This window comes from Python bivittatus, unplaced genomic scaffold (assembly GCF_059951505.1).
Source record: "Python bivittatus isolate LINGU-HERP-01145 unplaced genomic scaffold, Pbiv_v1 ctg000780_np1212, whole genome shotgun sequence".
NCBI classification, from domain to species: domain Eukaryota; kingdom Metazoa; phylum Chordata; class Lepidosauria; order Squamata; family Pythonidae; genus Python; species Python bivittatus.
In genome coordinates this window covers 837,860-847,602 of record NW_028277108.1, presented here as the reverse complement: position 1 = coordinate 847,602, position 9,743 = coordinate 837,860, and the positions used below count along the sequence as shown (strand labels likewise).

Here is a 9,743-nt window from a genome sequence, read left to right as displayed (position 1 = left end):
GCCCTCGAGAGTAATACGGAGCGGGACTGACTTCTGACTCCAGTGCCACGATGTTAGTTGCTCTCGGGCAAAAGGGCCGTACGTAAGACTATTTCCCACTGAGTTTCTCCACCCATTTCTCCAGGCGCGGTGCTTCCCAGCTCATACGCTCCCTACACCTTGCCAGCTCTTCCCCGCCGGCCAGGACGCCCTTGCAGACGCAGCTTCGGTGTTGGAACCGCCCATTCTTCCAACCGCGGCCCCGTTTGGGGTGAACCGCGGCCACCTCCGCGTGCAAGACGCTGCCGCTGTGATCCTCTCCCCCCTCCTCCCCATGCATTTTCTCGCTGGAGGTGGGTTGTCCGGGGGCGCCACCAGAAGCTGAGCGAGGAGGGCAGGACGGGGCTCCCACCTGCCCGCCTCTCAGATCAAGCGCGGGTTGTCGAGGAAGTCACCTGCCCCCAAGCTCCTCCCCCTTTGGCAGCCCAGCCCTGCGGGGGCAAAGGAGAGACAGGCGGCGAATCGCCCTCTGGCACGTACGGACGCTCCCGCTGGCTCGCGCCGGGCACCGGCTCGGCTCGGCTCGGCTCCGTCCTCCTGCCGCGCGCCGAGGCGGGGGAGCGCGAGAGTCATGCATCCATTAATGAACTCTGCGCGCGGGAGTTCCAGCGGAGGGCCAGGCTCGCGTTCCTCCAAGCCCCCTCCTCCTCGCTTTCGGTGATTCTGGTCCCTGGGACTGATGAATGAATCATGAGGTGGCTGCTGTTAAGGCATTTATCTGGGGCAGACGGTACCGCAGCCTTCAGCCTTCGCACGGTGGGGTGAAGCGGGCGGAGAGCGCGTCCTGCTTTCTTTGCGCGCTCCTCGACCTGCCGCCGACCCCAGTTGCCCGCCCGCCCGTCCGTCCGCCGGCCGGAGTCTTGGGTCCTGCAGCAGAAGAACCGTGGCTCTCCATGGCTCCTGAGGAGGTAACCTGAAACGCGAAGTGGTTTGTTTTGGATAGCAACCCACTTCTCTCTTCTGAGGGAAAGAGAAGCTGGGATGTTAAAATGAGGGGGCTGGGGATAAGGATGCCTGCCCTGGGGCGACAGCAGTGCTAAGTGCTTTTCCAAAGCTTTGAACGCTCTTAGTCACGGGAAGTGAAGTCCACGTGTAATCTGGTCGTGTGTGTGAATGTTATGTCACTTAAGTTCCTCAGCGGCGCGCTGCAGCTGTTAAAAGCTCCCCTCGCCTCCTGCCAAGGCTGTACATGCTGAGTTGGAACTCCTCTCAGCGGACGCTGTAAGGAAAACATTGTGACTTAAAATAAAATAAAAATAAGAGGCCATTGGCAAGCCGGGGAGGGAGTCCTATGAAATATTAAAGGCAGCTAATGCATTGATTTCATTTTCTTTTTCTTACCCAACAATGAACACTTGAGGATGAATTTGCATACTTAAAATTATTTTTGAAGGAAGACAGCAGTGCCAAATTCACCTTTCCCCCTCCCCTGCCGCACTGCATTTAAATTTCCCTCTTAGAAAAACACCTGGGTCACTTAAACTGGTGTCAGCTGGAAGATCACTAATTTAATTTACCGTAAGTGGCGGTTATTTATTGCGGGGGGGGGTGCCTTTTGAAATCCAGAGATAATTCACTTCTGTTGCATAATTTCTAACAAGTGAACTGCCCCAGGCTCAAATTTGACTAGAAGTCACATATCCTAATCTGGAAGATTGGCTGATACCATTGATTACTGAATGTCTGATGAGAAAGAAACTCTGTGTGTGTTCAGATGCACTCTCTGCCTGTTGCTTCAAATGTTCTAAGGCGAGCCCACCATTGGATAGGTGCTGTAGCTGAGCAAGGTCCACATTAACATCTAATGCACATTACACCAGCCAATATTACATAAATGCCTCAAACCAAAATTTGTTTAACCTTAAAATAAAGATTGATTGCAACTATTAAATTGATGCGTGCTTTTTTTCCCCACTAGGAATTATAGGCACTTAGTCATTATACTTGATAGACAGGTTAACAACTTGGGGGTAGATTTAGAAATACTTTATAAAGCTGGCATACATCCAGATAGTTTGACCTAATATTTCAGTCCTATCTATACAGTAATAAGTCACATTCCTTATTGCATGTTTAAAATCATTTTTGATAGTTTAGTTTGTAGGGGGCTAAAGTTACTGAAATGAATTTGATTTCATCCTCTTTGTGGGAACACTTACAATGGCTGAACTTATTATTTTTTTTTCCTAGTCTAGCTTTCTGACATTGTCATTTATGAAAATCTGGTTTTGTAATATGCAAATGTTGAGAAAGGGAGGACTGGATGGAGTTGAAAACCAGCAAAGATGCATTTTTAAAAAATAATTATTTAACTGAGCAATCTGCATAGCAGTAGTGGATGAAACACAGATCAGGATCTACTGATAGATTTGGAGGTGCTTTTTTATCACTCGGCAAGGGTACTTGAATCCTAATAGTTTTACAGCAGCACCTAACAATAGTTCTCTCTCCCTCTAAATTAACCTGTTGCAATGAAGAATGCTTGGATGAAAACCAGGAATTGATTTTTACATGAAAAGACTATGAACTCAGTTTTGGCACTGAATGAAAAGTCCTGCACTGAATATCTATTATTTTATATCACCTATCTGAACTATCATTCTGCAACTAGTTCTTGGAGTTCAGAATCCAGGAAAATCGATCTCAAAACGTGAAATGCCTCAAAGTAACCTAATGCATTTAAATAATTTTGTTTTTGTTTAAAGCTATGGTATTGAATTTGTCTAAAATGAATAATGTTAGTTCAAGTTATTTGTGTAGCATGCAATAATTACTATATATTTGGTGGCTGAAAGTTCTCTCCTTGCATTATGAAATCAACTATCACTGAGAAGCAGAGATGATCGTTCTTTGTGGGACAGAAAAACCATCCTATCCTGTTAAGAAGTAAAATTTCTTTAACAAAAATCACATAATATATTACTTTATGTTGTGGTCATTTCTCATTCTTGAAAGAGGACTATAAAATATTAATCTATTAAAATTTACCAGAATATGCTTATGTAATTATTCTTAATTTCAGTAGGCTGTCCACATTTAGGAGGCTAGTGCTAACTAGCCAGTTGCATTTGTTTTTGTTTTTTTTTATTCTGTGAACCATATCATTAGTAAACATATGGGATTTGAATGGGTTAAACATTGTGCTGTGACAAACCTTCCATTTAATCTGTGTCTGCCTAGCAGCAGCATCTAACCAACCTTAACTGATCTTAAGCAGCTAAATAGGGTCAGATCTGATTAGAACTTTCATGAGAGATTAATAGTTGGTTGGGAGGGCTGTAGGCTGAACTGGGAAACTGAAGAAAACATTTCAGAATAAGGCAATGGCAAACCACTTCCATCTTGTTGACAGACCTGTTCATGAAGTCGCTGAGTCAAGCTTGACTCAAAGGAGACCATCTTTTAGACAGCTCCAGCTATAAAGGCATATGTAGTTTGTTGATCATTCCTATGTTGCCACTGATGATGATAGCAAAATATATATTTAACCTACCCAATCCCATATCGGCATTAAAAAAAATCTGAGCCTATAAAGTACTCTGCTTGTAGCTGTTGTACTGTAGATTGAATTAAAATTAATCTAAGACTTATTTTAATGGGACAATTGGCACCTGTGTTCTTCTCCCCCCACCCCACCCCACCATACCCCACCCCACCATCTCCATCATTTATTTTATTGTTCTTGCTTGAATTCTTACATGTGGTTGTGATTCTCTTGCTCTCTACAAACACTGCTGAATTCCTGACTGCCTTTTAATTTAATCCAAACTGTATGACAATCTTACTATTGCAGCAAGAGGGAAGTATTCTTCCAGGGCTCTATGAATAAGAATAAGAATAGTGCAAATAAGAATCTGATATAGCTAATATTAAGCCTAGCAGTAAGAAAACTGTTTTAATTTGGTTCTATGTACTTTTACTGCTTTCCCAGTTTGTAGTTTACTTTACAATTAATCCATCTAATTTTTACCCAGTTTTCCTGTTTTCTAGCGTTGAACAATCATGATATTAGAATATTAGTGTAGTCTGGGTTTCTATCTGCTCTGCTCTGCTCTGATTCATTAAAGCCTGTCATAGAAAATGATGGTTATTAATTTCATATGTACGTATCTGATTCTCCTGCTGAAGAAAGAAGTTTTGAAGATGGGCTTTCTCTGGAACTGGAGCCTATAACAAATATTATACCTTGTTTACTAACATTCTAATGTGATATCAGTAACAGTTGGTTACTATGGTTTGGTTATTTGCTTTTTGGATTCTAGAATATTGGTACTAGTGTAACTTGGAAACACAGTTTGATTTAAAACTGAGAAACTTGGTTTTAGATTCCTGCTTAGCCCAAGGCTCTCTATGTGGTACCTGTCAAAATATTCCCTCAATATATAGGAAATGACCTAACAATCCAAAGATTTTAATCCAAAATCTAAATATGTCAATCTATTGAATAAATATGTTATTTTCAGGGAAACATTTTTGTTTAAAGTTTGGTGTGTACTATTAATAAACACTCAATCCTACCTCACAATAATTCAGAACACATGGCATGTAATAGGCATGAGATTTATGGTTTATCAGTTGTTAATGATGTGTCTTGTTTGGCATTATTGCATTTCATGCTTTTAATGAGTCAAAAATTTATTGCAAGGGCACACCCTTAAAGTTCATAAAGAATGAGGCAGACACCTCATCAGGGGCACAGTTTTCGTTTTGCCTCTGTTCAGCTTCTTGGTCTTTTATGAATGGATCAGAACACAAAACACATTCCTGTTCTTCTCACACCGTATTTTAATAAATGTAACATAACTGACCCTATGAGATCTCCACTTATATTTATATTATATATTTGAAAGTTCTTGGAACAAATTAAATTGCACCTGGAATATATCGTACCGTACCTTTTCTTCCTATGGTTTTTAACAACTTCCCTTTCTTTGCTGATCTCCCTGCCCTAACATCTGGAATGCAATATGCTCAGTTACGTTTGCTTTGTTTTCTCTTAAAGATCAGAAATCATCCATTTCTTGCCTTTTAGAGAAACATACAGTGACAAAACTTCAGTTCTTTCAATCTGCAGAAACTTACAACAAATTGGAGTGTTCTCTGATTCTTCTATTACTCATATCAAGGCAGAAAACAGTGAACCTGTAGTGCATAAGGGTTGTGCTGCAACTTCAAAATGGAGGACTTTTGGACTTAATCTGGAATATGTGGTGATATATCAAATGCCCCAGATTGAACTGGAAGATTTGTGGAAGGTTCAGAGGGTTGGACCACTGCAAAAGCTGTGTCTGCAAAAACTTCAAAGTTTCATAGAGAAGTGGAGCCAGTTGATTGGCAGGGCTGCCTTCTCATTACTGGCAATGGTTCCTCAGGTGCATTCCAAATCATGGTGCTTTGGAGAAGTCCTTTGCCTACAACAAAGAAGGAATTCATTAAAATGAATACCACTGAGTATTAATTACTATATATTTAATTCAAATGGCTATAGAAAACTGCTAGAAGATTTTGAGGTTTTACACCAAATCAGAATAATTGCTAAGATGAACACTGTATTATGTTGTTAAGAACCATGCTCAAATCAAAACACTTTCTTAAATAGCTGATTTCCCAGGAAATATAATTTAATTTTGTTAAAAAGAATCCTAAGATCCTTGTTCCTATTATTTTGTAATTTACAGATTTCTTACCCAAAGGCACCAATTTGTGCAATTTTCATTGATGTATCCTGTTAAACTGCTTGTGGGAGAGAAGATGGATTAATTGAATCTTTTTGTCCTTTCAAATTGGGAAATACCAGCTTTATCTCAGAATTTCTATGAAATTTAGTAAGGCTTATCTCCACAAGCAAGACAACTATTCATGGATAGTTCATCTAATTCTTTCCCAAACTAACAAACTTGCACTTTTCTAAAATAAAAATCATAACCCATAGAAGTTTGATTCCAAAATTCCTGCATTTATTTCTGTCAGTTTGATAGTTTTCATCCCCTCAGAAATATTTGTTTCTTAAAATGTTACTCCGTTTTTTGAAATTTCAGCTGTTCGTGATTTTCCCATTAAGGGGAGGCATGAATCTTGGTTAAAGTGGGTAGCAACTATCCAAGTTGAAACGAGGTATTTATTATTCCAATTTATATCCTCTTTTTCTGCCCAGAGAGCACTCAAGCTGGCAATTATGCAAACTGTCTAATTGGGTCCCCAAGTAAATTTTTGTGGTCTCTGTACACTCCTACTAGAATTATCATTTTGGTAGCTTTTATTATTTTATTTTGCTAGCCTAATTAGTTGACTTCCTAAATTATGTCATAAATGAAAGCTGTCTAATTTAGGTGTTTGTTTTTTTAGTCTTCTTTTCTTCCTTTCTGCTTTCTCACTGTGCTAGTCAGACATTTCTAGATACATACATTCCTTTTATTTTTATTGCTCAATCTGTATCAATACTTTGCTGTAACTCAATGTGCCCAGTGCTTAATGGTGTGAGTCAAGACAGTCCCATCTGGTTTTTTAGCTCTTGCAACAGGATGAAGTGTTTGTCTCTGTAAATCTTAAAAGCACAGTGTTATATGATTCCTACTGACACATGGTTTAAAACGAGCTGAGCCATGCATAACCGTCTTCAACATTGCACAATATATTGAAAATGAGATACTTTTCACTTGATGACTACTAGTACGTATTAGTGATTCTGAATATATGAATATACTCTCTTACCTTCTTATTCAATTGAGTATTATTCACCAATACTTGATACCATAAATTATACAATACTGTGTTTAGAGATTAAGATGTCAGAAATATATTTTGCAGGGGTCAGCTGCAACTGTACATTTTTAAAGAATTGTGTGCACAGAATCTTATTAGATGGTGTCATCAATCTTCAGACTACAAACCTGACAGTTCATGTTTGCTAAGCTGAGCTATTTGCTCTTTAATGACCTTCTTCTCTGAGATTTAACTCATGAAACAAAGTGAATTTGTTAACAATAACAGACATTTCCTTCAAAATATATTAAATCTATGAGCATGTAACTTATACAAAGTGTTCATTTGTAGGCCTTGTACATGGGATTAGGGAAAGAATGAAACTTACAGTGTAACTGAATTAACACAGAATATATATTTAGACACTATTGTTAATATAAAAGCATTCTTTACAAGTATTTGATAGAAAAAGCTGCATCAGATGGGAAGGGACAAACATATGCATAGTATTGGAAGGAGAATAGGATAAAAATATAATCAATAATAATAATGCAATATGTAAGTCGCAGCCTCTAAATTTTTATGCCCATTCTGACTCTGGATAGGATATCCATCCCAAATTATTACAATAGCAGAAAGCAGTTCTCATAACTTTTCTGGTTCTACCATCTTTTGAGGACATATTGACCAGAATATGTCTTCCCTGTTGTGGTTCCTGAAATATGATACTGTATGTTTGGAAACTTAGGTTGGTTATTTTCTGGGTTTATTATTGATTTAAGAATATTTTGTAAACACTTGAGTTGTCCACTTTCTGAAGTAGAATTTGTTGGCTCTCAGTGATACAAACTCATTTTACATAATTATTTTTCCTACTTTTGTGTTTTGTTAAGACAAATTATTTCATTATCTGATTATTCTTATGTGATGTCAGCAACTTTGCATACTATCCTGGGAATTGGGAAAGTGGGAAGAAAATCATTAATACTAATATTAATATTAATAAAGGAGCACATTAAAAAAAATCCCACTACAGTAGTGGTTGATCCCACCTTCTTGTTCAGATGTCTTCTGGACGCTAGAAATCTTTGTGCAGTGCTTTGGTCTTTGGAACTCGTTTTTGTGGGACTAAGGCAGCTGAAGTTAAGGAAGAAAATTGGAAATTGTATAATAGAAACATTTGTTAGATGTATAAGGAGAGATCTGTAACAAGGTATAGGTTTAAAGGACAGCATTCTGAATGTTGGAATTTTCTCTTCTTTTTTTGCCATTTTTAGTAGTGTAAAAGATGATAAGCACATATTCCTACAATATTATTGCAAAGCTTCTTACTTCCATGAAAACATATTTCAGCTATAGCAAGAACGTTGTCCAGCTATAACAAGAACATTGTCCTACTGTTCTTTCCATGGCCGTTTTCAAAAATTTACTTATGGCAACTGTTTATAATCTTGTTTTCATGCAGTTGTGTCATGACTCTGACAGACTTGTGAACAAATATAAGTGCAATAACTTAAATGTTTTATTCTGAGTCTCTAGGAAAAAAGCTCTGGATGTTGTAGTGTCACTCTAGGAAATGAGTGGACTTTAAATGCTGACTAATGGTCTACACTATGTAGAGAGAAACATCATAGGGGGAGGGGTTGTCTGTTGCCTTTAAGTTTCACTTAAATGTTGATTATTATTTTTTTATCCATAGTTTATGGATAGTTTTATACATAACTTTTTGAAAAATTATAGCAGTAGTATTTAATAGAATCCTCACATTAATGAATCAAAAACATTTCATTTAAAATACTGCCACAGATTATTTTTAAAAACCAAATATTAAAAATGACATTTGCAGGTGTCATTATTTACTTTCACCTCTCTGAGTATTTGTACAAACTTTTCACTTGCCTTTCTTCTCTATAATCTCACTAGTCACTTCCTAGTGAGATGGGCAGTGATCAAATTTGGAAAATAAATAAACAAACAAACTTTCTACAACGCTGGTATTGTTTTCTCCATTTTAAAATTTATTTTCAACGTTTCCTGTGAATTTTAGAAATTGTTAAGGCTTTTCTAATATATTTCAGTTTGTCTTTTATTTAACTATAATTAGGATCTCATAACTGAACCTGAGGAATGTTTTCCTAATCTTTTCTTCTGTCTGTTTGAACTTGTTTACTTTCTATTTTTTTAAAAAAATCTGAGTTTATTTTATATTCAGTGGAAGTGAAACAGATTTATGTAGAAGGAAATCAACAGATTATTCAAAAGAAAGCCCAATGAATAGGATTTCTTAAGCAGCCTTACCCAGCATGGTACACTCTAGATGAGTTGAAATTCTGGCTGGAAATTCTGAGAGTTGTTGCCCTTTGCATCCCAGGAGGCATCAAATGAACTAAATCTGTTCTAGTCTGACTAATAAAAAACAAGCTAGGCTGTCCATTAATCCATTTGTTCCGGATCCCCAAAGGATGCTCCAGAATTATTCCCCCTTCTCTGTGCTTCTCAGCATCTTTTTTGTGGCTGGATAGGACAGGGTTTGGGTTTCTAAGACCTGTAAAGATGCAACAGTGAATTTATAGTCGCAATGTGGTTGAGCTTTTTGGTTCTTTCTTGGCATCTGGTTGAGTTAAAGACAAAATAGGTAGGTTAAGCTTAGTGGAGGTTTGACATACTTACCTTGTATTATATTTTGCATAAAATAAATTGCAGAAAACCAGAAAATTACTGCTGAGTATCATTGGCACAGACTTGGTGATTTTTTGGTGATCCCTTGTTGTCCAGGGATTATGTGTGGGCCTTGACATTTCCTAATGGTTCACTTGCAGTTCAGATATACTCTGAGGAAATGAAGATGGAAGTTGACTGTGAGCAACATGTCTGGGTTTCTTGTAAACTGGAAGTGCCTGTGTTTCTGAGAAAATCATCTAAGGATGCCACATTGGGAAAGGCAAACTTAAGATTTCATTATCCTTGATTCAGATGTGTTGAGAAAAATAGTATATATATAT

At 37.9% G+C, this 9,743-nt stretch overlaps 1 protein-coding gene across 1 annotated transcript in view; it reads left to right on the top strand.

The window, feature by feature from the left end:
• Positions 1–318: 318 nt before the first annotated feature.
• LOC103053046 (heparan sulfate glucosamine 3-O-sulfotransferase 1-like) overlaps positions 319–9,743 on the top strand; it is an 89,395-nt gene continuing 79,970 nt past the window's right edge. Inside the window, exon 1 of the mRNA XM_007424377.3 lies at positions 319–947. The gene's annotated coding sequence lies outside the window, so the exon portion shown is untranslated. The remainder of the gene's footprint in view (positions 948–9,743) is intronic.